Raw genomic sequence first — 11,264 nt, forward strand, 5'->3', positions numbered from 1 at the left:
CCCGTTATCGACACGATATAATATGGGTTGACACGACACGATAACAACCCGAACCTGATATTACACGATTAAAACCTAATATTACACGATTAAACCTTAATTTTTAACCTAATTTACACAATTAAAATTCGTTTTATACTATTTAAACCTAATTTATAAGAAATTAAAAAATTAAAGTAATATATATATTTTTAAATAATAATAAAAATAATAATATTATTTCTTAATGGGTTACCCGTATCCGACCCGCATCCGACCCGAACCCAACCCGAAATTATCGGGTTCTTAATGGGTCAACCCGATAAGGACACGGATCCAATAAGCCAACCCCAATAATTTCGTGTGGATTCGTGTCAGATTATCGTGTCGTGTCAAAAATTGTCAGCCCTAATGTGACAGCCGCAAGCTTTCTCAGTTGATCCAGGTTTGCTCTAGATGATTCCACTAGCTTTTATACAATTATTATCAATAAATTGCTCTCTTTATTGTTTTTTCCCTCCTCAATTTAGCGAAAAACTAAGTGGGTTTAATGCCTACCGATAATTAATTAGTTTTGTACTAGTATAGTAGTCCAATTTGAATCCATTGAGCTATCAAGATAACTTGGTCAAGTTTCTTTTTCACGGTCGTGGAGATGAATTACATTATGCAGATTTATTCAATTGATCTTTTATTTAAAACACCGTTACATATACTTTTATTATCTTTTTTGTAATCTATAGATATTATGTGTTAATTAACTCAATCATATTCCCTCCGTATTGCAAATAGGAGGCCATTTCTTTTCGGTATGAGTTTTAAAATATGTTGAGAAAAGTGGGTGGAAATTAAAAAGTTAGTGGAATATGAGTCTCACGTGTATATAATCCTAGTTTTAAATGATACTATGTGAGTGAAATGAGTTGGTGAAATGTGAGACTTTTTTACCATTTATGGTAATTATGAACCGAGATTCTTATTCGCGGACGGATCAAAATGAAAAAACGGACACCTATTCGCAGACAGAAGGAATATTACTGATTGTTTAGGTGAGTGAAGACAGAGAGTCAATGGTTGAAGTTAACCAAATTATATATAGCTAGTTTGAACATATTTTAAGCTATGTATTATTGCCACCTCAAAATATAAAGTTGAATGTAAACTATCACTCACATATTGTCAAATTTAATGTACTGTGGTATATATCACGTTATCCATATTCGACATTAATGTTGATAATATGCTATCTATTTATGTGCGTTATATAATATATATACTTATACTGTGTTACTTTGATTTGATATTTTTTTTATCTAACTCGGCAATATTTTCATAAAAAAAACTCGGTAATATTTCACGAAATTTATCTTGAAAAATTATATAGAACTCATTTGGTTAACACGATAATATACCTCTCCCGTCCCAATCGGCCCATCCACCCATTTTACAATGGAATGGGTTCTTTTTTTAGCTATATCATGAAAATTCATACTCCTATTTTCATAAAATATGTATGCATAATGATTTTTTATATCATAACGTATAATAATAATAATGGAATTAAACATTGTAAAAATATATGAAAACAAATAATTAAATATGAAATATTTGATTTTCGGCACTGGAATTAATACATCCTTCCTATTAAATAATTAAATATGAAATGTTTGATTTTTGTTATGTGGTGTTGTTTTGCGAGTTAATAAAGAAAATATTATAAAGTAAAAGAGATGGAAAGTAGAGATGATAGTATTTTTATTTCAGAAACGTTTCATATTAAATGTGATAATAAATAAAGTATTTTAGTTTTAATAGGATATAATCGATAATAATAAAGCAACTACAGAAGCAAGAGGATTAATCAAAGTCAAATTTCGAAATTGTCATTCTTAATAATAATGGGTCCACGGGAATAATTAATCAATACAGTCTATACCTTTCCGATAGCTGACCAATTTTAATTCAACTGATAAAATAAATAATTAGTAGAACTAGAATCGGCCCCTACCGATATTTTCCATGGTTAGGGATTAGGTAGCGTTGAGTCATTCATTATTTCATTACGGCTGATTTGTTAAATGGTATTGATGATTCATTTTTCATATAGTAAATATATGTACACAAAAGTGAATGAACGTAAAAGTTAATTTTTATCACGAAAATTAAAAATACTAAAATCATTGTAGTGAACATATAAATTTGTAGCTTTCATAGTTAACTAACTATTCAGTAATACAGTTCTAGTATAGAATGAAATATATCCACGGGTATATGGAGCAACCGATTTCACTATCTACACAATCTAAAAATTTAATTTCTAGTTCAATTAAAAGTTAAACATAAACAATAAAAATTAAATCAGTTAAAAGATAAAAATCAAGAATAAAAGAAGCATGATCTTATGAGTTTGATAACACTTCTTTTACTCTCAATCAATTTCCAAATTATGCCAGCTAGGGTCTCATAAATAATTAAGCTATCACGAAGATTAAACCGTGATTCTCTCAAGCACACAATTTATAGATTGCCATTATAATCGAAGTTTCCTTCTAGTATTAAATTACAACTCCTAACCTTTTTCTAGGATTTAATTCTTCACTCAAAAATTCAAGTGTCTTGACTATTATTGGTTAATGTATGAATTACTCATCTATCAAATTAAGCTAATCATCTTTGCATTATTGTAGCAAATGAACATTAAATGATCAGTCAAATAAATGTAAAAGCATACGAGCTAAGACATAGAAAATGGAACTCAATAGAGCATAGAAATCAATGTATCTATAGTAGAATTATACGAATTATTTCGCAAAACATGTTTATAACAAGAATCGAATAACTAATAGATGAAAACAATTAAAGGTTAAACTAACTACACCCAAGTCTTCACTCCATGGAATAATTGGAGAAGTCCGATATCGAATCCTTCGCGCCGTAGATATGTATTCTCTTCTTTAGGATGTGAGTAAAGTTTAGAAGGGTCCGTTTTTACTGTCCTAAATAATCGCCTAAAAATAGGGCATGCTATAAGAGCACTCACAACGGTGAGCAACCCACCGTCCGTCAGTCCGTCCGTGCCAGCGGCACGGAGACGGTGTCCGCCGCTGCGCTCGCGCCGCTGACACGGCGCTACTCGATGCATCGAGCACGCCCGTGCCAGCGAGCAGGCGACGTGGCAGCGTGTGATTGACCAACGGCATATCCGTTGGGAAATCTTTTTTTTTATTTTTTTAAAAATCGAAAATAATATCAAAAAAATAAAAAAAAATCTCAATCCAAAAAAATGCCCGTTTTTTGCCCATTTTTCTGTATTTTTTTATTTTTTCCCCCAAAATCATCTATAAATACATACATTCATCATCCATTTTTCACATCAAATCATCTCTCATTCATCTCTCATTCATATTTTTCATACAACTAATCTACACATTCATCTCTCACTCAAAACATCAAATGGATTTCACCCATCTCATTGCGGAAGCGGAGCGCGAAGAACAAGAATACTACGAACAACATCGTGCCGCTTAGGAAGCATATGTCGCAGCGAATACCCCCGCCCCTCCTCCTCAACCAACTTGATCAACTCGCCGCTACATCCATCGTGGATTTGACATGCATATTTCGGCATTGCCGGAACCAACAACGACTTGAACGTGCTCTATTCTTCACCCCTCTTCAATGATGTGTTGAATAGTGTAGCACCGGCAATCGACTTCACTGTCAACGGAAATACATACTACATGGGTTACTATCTCGCTGATGGTATCTACCCAAGGTGGTCAACTTTCGTGAAGACGCTTAGCAACCCGCAAGCCCCGAGACGGGTTCTTTTTGCGCAGCGTCAAGAGTCCGCGCGGAAAGACGCCGAAAGAGCCTTTGGGGTCCTTCAAGCCCGATTCAACATTGTGAAGGTCCCGGCTCGGCTGTGGTACGTGAATAATATCGCCGACATCATGTACATGTGTATTATCTTACACAACATGATTATAGCTGACGAATGACCGAGGGCGGCTAGCTTCTACGACGAGGATGAAACCGGAAGCTCAACCGCGAGGTCTCCCCCACGCCGAGGTGTGCATACGACGGTGGGTAAGAGTATCGAAACAAGGCACACAATGCGTGATACCCGAACCCACGTTGAGCTACAAGAAGACCTAATCAAACACATCTTGGTGAAATTCGGCAACGAGTAGTGGTTTTTTTAATTTTACGAATTTAATTATGTAATTTTTAATTTTTAGGAGTTTATTTATGAAAATTTTAATTTTTAGGATTTTAATTATGTAATTTTTAATTTTTAATGTATTTTGTAATATTATTTCGGGTATTTTTAATGTATTTTAATTTTGTGAAAATGTTTTTATTTAAATTGAATAATAGAATGGTGAGACCCTTGTGCTCGTCTTTGCGGAAGAGCACAACTGTGGGCGATGTGCCCTTGCCTAAGAGCAGGCAGAAAAAGTGGGGATGAGCCCACAACCGTGCTCGTTGGCGAGAACACGATTGTGGGTGCTCTAACAATTCTGTTTGTCTTGCCCATCCCACGTGGCTTTCAGTTAGAAACGACCCAGCCCGCGTAAACTCTCTAAAATGGCTCAACACTTTTCTACGACCTGCTTTGCTTTCGATCAGAAACGACCTGACCCTCGTAAACTCTCTAGAATGACTCGACACATTTATACCAAACCAAAAACTTTCGGTTAGAAATGACCCAACCCGCGTAAATTTTCTAGAATGGCTCGACACTTTTCTACCCGACCCGCGTAAACTCTATGGACAACTCACAATTTTCGTAAAATGGGCATAACTTTCTCTATATGGTTCCGATTAAGGCGTGGAAAATTCACGCGAAGCTCTTGCGAAAACGAAGAACTTTTTATTCTTTACACATTTTAGGCCATTTCCCCTTTAATACTCAACAAACTCATCAAAATAACTAATTGGTGTATAATTGATGCAAAAACAAAATTCAACCTATGAAACTTGACGGTAAATACATCAATCTATTAATCAAAAATTACAAAAGTCCAACGAGTTTATCACTTTGTTACATTCGATGTGAAATTAACTACACTCAAGAAAAAATGAAACTAAAGGAAACTTTAGCGTCTTATGTTATTCGTACTTTGATGTTGCACTAATCCAGCAAGTCCCACATTCATCGTTAATTTTCATGATCAAAAGACTAAAAATTCCAACTCATTCTTATGTTAAACATAATCTCTAATTTGAACCTTTGCGCATATATAAGTATATTAGTGATACATTTATGATATTCTATAAATAAGAATGAGTAATAGTGTGTTAACTTTATTTATAAAAATATGGCAACCTCGGGTAACATACCACATGCGTACAAGTTGTACCAAAGAGTTGATTTCATGATAGACTTCATCGGTCTTACAAGAATATACATTTTTAGTTGAATACATATTTTAATACATAATTATTAAAAGAAAAGAGATATAAAAAAAATGATTAATTATATATTGTTATCAAGAGAATTCTTTAAATTAAAAAAATACACATTCTTATGGACTAAATTAAAAAGTAAAAAATGCTTATTATTATGGGACAAAGAAAGTACTAAAAAGACCCCATAAAAATTGGGAAACATAAATCCCTTAATTATAAATCTGATTGGCTAATATATGGATATGTGCTAAAGAAATGGAGAATTTTGGACTGTTTTGCTTTTATTTTATTTTATTTTATTTTTCTCACTATGTGTGTGTGAGAGAGAGACAGAATTAATTAATGTTGATAATGAGTGTTAGTGCACAACTGTTTGAACGCATCAACTGTTTCTCTCTCTCATTAATTTCTTCCAAGCTGACGAGAATTTCATCAACCACACAAGACTGCGATAAATCCCCTTCAACAAACTGCCAAATAATATGGTTAGTTCATGATTTGGTTTCACTCTCAATTACTAGAATCATCTATTTATCATCTCTTTCCCTTTTATCATCTTCAATTCCTCTCTCTCTCTCTCTCTCTCTCTCTATGTGCTCAGAAATCCACCAGTTTTCGCCATTTCTAAGGAAGATGTCTGTCTCTTCCCTATCCGTTGAGAGAAAAGCGAAATTCAGCATCTCAGAAACTACTCAAACTGGCGTTGAAGAGAAAGGAAGAGTAAATCTCGAAGCCGATCAAATCGACAAGAAAGAAGACGAGAGCGGTGAAGCTGCAGCCACAGTTTCTCACGACGAAGACGGCTTCAAAACTCCGACCTCCTCCGATCACAGAATTCCGCCGATCACGGAGTGCCCGCCCGCGCCAACGAAGCCCCGCCCACCGCCGCTGAGACTGAAGCGAAAAAGCCCCCAACCGGCTGAGATCGAATCAATCTTCCGCTCGATCGCTACCGATCAAGACGACACGCAACGCCATAAAATAAAAAAAGCTCGAACCGATGATCACGACCGATCGTGAATCAATTGAAGTTTAATGTATTTTCAAAATTCATGATCATATATTCATATGGTTGTAAAAGTTTATTGTATTTTCAATGAGTTGAATATGATCTAGATACCAAAAAGGTAAACATTTCTAGCATAGGCTAGGAAATAGAGGTGACAAGGACTTGTAAACTTATTTTCTTAGCCTATGTTGTGAAAAGTAGGCTACATATAATACAATCTTTTTTCTATTGATTTTATTTGTGTTCTTGATTTGGAAAATTTAAATATTTAGCCCAATAGAAAGATTGTTGCATGTGCTTCAATTCGTAGGGTTAGGAAAAAGGAAGGAGAATAAATTAGGTAAACTGTATTTACTTATTCGTAGTAATTCCTAACTACAAGCCCAGTTTATTTTGATTACGGATATAGCTTGGATGAACATTTTTGGTCAATCACTTTAATTTATTGTCCACACCATGTTATTCTCTCCACTTATTTCATTAAACATCGTTTTCTTAAATTTCATTTTGAAAATCATAATGTAACTTGGGACATGGTATATATGACAAACACATATTTTACATGTTTTTAAGGGCTAGATTCGACTCGTTTTAAATGTCAATCATGCAAATTATGTTCTTAAATTGCAGATGTTATACATTTTGTATTTTTGATTTGTTTGTTGATAAATGATAGAAAAAGACATAAAAAGGTGCAAAAAGGGCCAAGGTGCAACAACCTCAGTTCAAGCCAAGTTTCCTGGAAGTGTTGAAGTCCAATCAGTGATTAGTTTATACCATTCTCTTTGTTTTCGAAAGATCTTCACTTGGATACCTTGAACGTCTCAATCGGAGTTCTGTAGATAAAGTTATGATCATTCTACGAATATTGCGTAGTGCAGTCAAAGCTGACGAAAATTTAGGCGGAAATTCTAGGAATAACATAAATTGTTGCCCAAATCTCTCCCATTTATTGTAGGGCACGAAAATTATCAAAGCTAAATTTTTTCCACCCTATAAATACCTCTTAACCTAATCCATATTCATCATCTCAGAGCCTGCAATCCTTCTCCCTTTCTACACATTCTTCCATTCCATATTCCACTCATATATTCCTCCATCTTCCATTGGAGTTGAGCTCTGCAGATCCAGGCAAGAGAAGACTAAAGATTGAAGATTCAACCTTGGGTTTTATCAATTTCTTTCATGACTCGTACTTTAATTGTAGTTCTTACTTGTCTATGAGTAGAACATCATTTGTGGAATTTTTTTGGTGAAGATATTCAATTGATTTTCCTCGTTACCTCTTGCAGTAATTTGATTTATCCTCATGCTTTCTATATTCAATTGATTAGCTACCTCTTGAATACATGTTAGAGTTGGTTAGAGTACCTGGGAGACGAAATAATTGACTAGGAAAAGGGATAAAACACACTTTAATTCAATAGAACTCGGGAGAGTTGAGGCTTTACGTGAGGTCATTGGTCTTAACGATCTTTTGGGAGTTAGATGTTAGAGATTTAAAGGGGACTTTGATCTTAACAACTAATCTACGAATTTCTCACCTCGAGAGGGTGTTTAATCTACTTAAGTGACCGACTTAATAACTCTAGAGACCGTAATTCAAGGAAGTCGATTGGATAATAGCTCGTGGCTGTGTTTTTAGATCCAAAAATTCTACTTTCATTCGCCTGCTTTGTATTATTTGTTTATATGCTTTCTGTTATATGTTTATTTATTTTCAGTCTAGCTTTATAAATCAAACCCAAAAATCTCGTGTCTCTAGATAGTATGTGACGCTTAGTATATGATAGCTAGTTGCAATCTTATTCCCCGTGTTCGATATCCCGATACTAACCTTTAGATATACTAGAACTACCCTATACACTTGTAGGTATTTTTAGTACTAATAAATAGTCCAGCAATATACATTTCTTAAAATGCTAGTGGAATTCTTATTGAAAATATAATTCCTGATAAATTACTTATTTTGTGTTGGAAGATATGAAAAAAAGTTATTTGCATTAATATTATTTGCTTGATAAATTATAATTTTGATAATAATAAATAAATAAATTATTAATAATAATAGTGTAGTAATTAATTATGAATATTATATTATTTAGCAATGATCCATAATTTTAAAAGCTATACTCAAATTTACTTAGCAAGTTATTAAAAGATAACATATTAAAATAATACTAATAATTATCATAAAAATAAATTCTAATTATTACTATTATCATTATAGCTATTATTATTACAGTTAAGTATGACTCAAATTTTAAAAATAATTTTAATATTTTCAATTAATTATTGATTGATAGCATAATAATAATATTAGCAATAATAACATTAGTATTAATTTAATTATTATAATTGTATAAAATTGAAGATAATACTATGGGGAGTGATCAATTGCTAATTAATTAGCAATCATAAATTAAGACCAAATCTTAATCATTAGATTAAGGGATTTAGTGGTTGAAATAATGTCACGTGGATTATATTTTAAATTGAAAAATTATTAAATAAACTTAAAGGATATTAAAGTCAATTCTCTCTTGTCAAAATCATCTTAAAACTTTAAATTTACGTAACTCTCTCGATTTAAATTATTTTTCACAAAAAATATATCAAATTAAAGATAATTAAATAAGGATTCCAACGAGATCTCAATTGCATATGTTCCGACAATGTTCAGGTGATGAAATTTAATAAATTATATTTCAATTTTCGTACATGTTGATAAACAAATTTTATCAACAAATGCAAAAAAAAATCCCAATATAGTGTATGCAAAATCTCAATATAATGTAGGTAAAATATCAATAAAACTGTGTTGATATTTTCTTATACTTGTGTTGATATTCTCATGTCATATTGTTGATATTTGTAATACACTATGTTGATATAAAAAACACCCACTAAAATTATCATATGATAACATAATGACGATATTACCCTTTTGTTGATATTTTGTCTACTATTTATTGATATTTTTTTTATTCAATCTCAGCCTTTGATTTTTGGATCAAAGGGTCCATATTCAGTCTCAATTTGGGATTAATGTGATAAACTTAGTAGAAAATACTATTACATATCTAAATATATAAGAATTCTGAAACTAAACTTAATAAATATTTATGAATATGAAAGAAAACTGAAACAAATATTAAATTTCAAAAATTAGAAATCAAAGTACTTTTTTCATGACAGAATTCTACCAAATAGATAGATTATTATTTATTAATAGATAATTAAAACAATAAACTTTTTTGAGATCATACTCATATAAAATCTTTGCGGACTCATATTGAGAATCGCTGCGGACTTATATTGAGAATTGTGCTAGAATAGCATAGGTAAGAGGCTCTATCTATGCTAACATGACAATCAAAAAAGGCTTAAAGAGGTATCTACATATCATTATGAGATTTACATATGATTAGGTTTAGTTAAGGTCTAATGATCTAATCATTTATATGCCAGATTATTTAATCACGAATCCAATTCGGCCATTCTCATCACTGAGAGGAAAAGAAATGCTAGAAAGAATTCATTGTTTTGGACCCAAGTCCGAAGGTATTATAAACATGAGTTATTCCTTTTGTTAAAGAATTGTTGATTCAAAATTTAAAGTGATAATTTCCTCGAAATTGAAAAATACCGTTATACAGCTAAGGTTGGGTTTATATTTACCTGTAAATTTAGTTGTAATACGACACAATCTTTGATGCCCTGGAAAGTCGTGGGCTTTCTTTGAAGGTTGGGCATGCACCAACCCTTACTCGGGATGACTTTTCTTCTACTATTAATTCTCATTATAAAATAAAGGCTATTAAATAATACGCAAACTTTTTCATAACTCAAAATTTACACAAACTTTAAATAGGGTGAAAAATACATTAAATTTTAACTGCTAGTAAATTTCTCACAAAATTCATTTCCATCCAAACTTAATCCTACGTGGAGTACCAAGATGTCTACGTAATTTGGAAATAGCCACTGTAACCACCGAGAAAACAGAAGTATTGTTTCCCAGCTAACCTCTCCAGCATTTGGTCGATGAAAGGCAGGGGAAAATGATCTTTATGCGTGGTTGTATTCAACTTTCTGTAATCGATACACATTCGCCATCCAGTGACTAATCCTGTGGGCACTAGTTCGTTCTTCTCATTTTTCACCACTTGTATACCATATTTCTTTGGTACCATGTGTACCGGACTCACCCACTCAATGTCGGGAATTGAATAGATAATTCCCAAGGATACTAGTTTCAACACTTCCTTCAGGACTTCTTCTCTCATGTCCGGATTCGGTTTTCTTTGTGGATCTCGATGGGCCTTTGCACCCTCTTCTAAGCGGATGTGATGCATACAGATGTCCACCCTATGGCTCTCATGTCCATACAGATGTCCACCCTCTCATGTCCGGATTCGGTTTTCTTTGTGGATCTCGATGGGCCTTTGCACCCTCTTCTAAGTGGATGTGATGCATACAGATGTCGGGGCTGATGCCTACCAAGTCTAACAGAGTCCACCCTATGGCTTTCTTGTTCCTTCTGAGCACTTCCAATAATTCACCCTCCTGCTCCTGGGTCAAGTTCTTATTGATTATAACATGTAATCTCTCATGTTCGTCCAAGTAGCCATACTTCAGGCCTGGTGGAAGTGTCTTCGACTCATTCTTCGGTGGACTGTCTTCCTGGGGCAGTGGATTTTCTTCCATCTCCTTGGTAACCGAATTTTCTCGGTCTGGCAGTTTTTCCACACTTGCCAAATAGGCAGATCCCCTTGACCTGGCAGACTTCGGATTCTTACAAAACTCCACGATTGCCTCTGCTAACTCCTCATCTATCGACTCTTGAGTGTTCATTGCC

At 33.5% G+C, this 11,264-nt stretch overlaps 1 long non-coding RNA gene across 1 annotated transcript; it reads left to right on the forward strand.

The window, feature by feature from the left end:
- The first annotated feature begins 5,734 nt into the window (after positions 1-5,734).
- LOC121793983 lies at positions 5,735-6,640 on the forward strand. The gene is made up of 2 exons (XR_006049210.1): positions 5,735-5,879; positions 5,996-6,640. It is a non-coding gene; the product is annotated as an uncharacterized LOC121793983 (long non-coding RNA).
- Positions 6,641-11,264: the final 4,624 nt, after the last annotated feature.

Source organism: Salvia splendens, chromosome 3, assembly GCF_004379255.2.
Source record: "Salvia splendens isolate huo1 chromosome 3, SspV2, whole genome shotgun sequence".
In the NCBI taxonomy this organism is placed as follows: domain Eukaryota; kingdom Viridiplantae; phylum Streptophyta; class Magnoliopsida; order Lamiales; family Lamiaceae; genus Salvia; species Salvia splendens.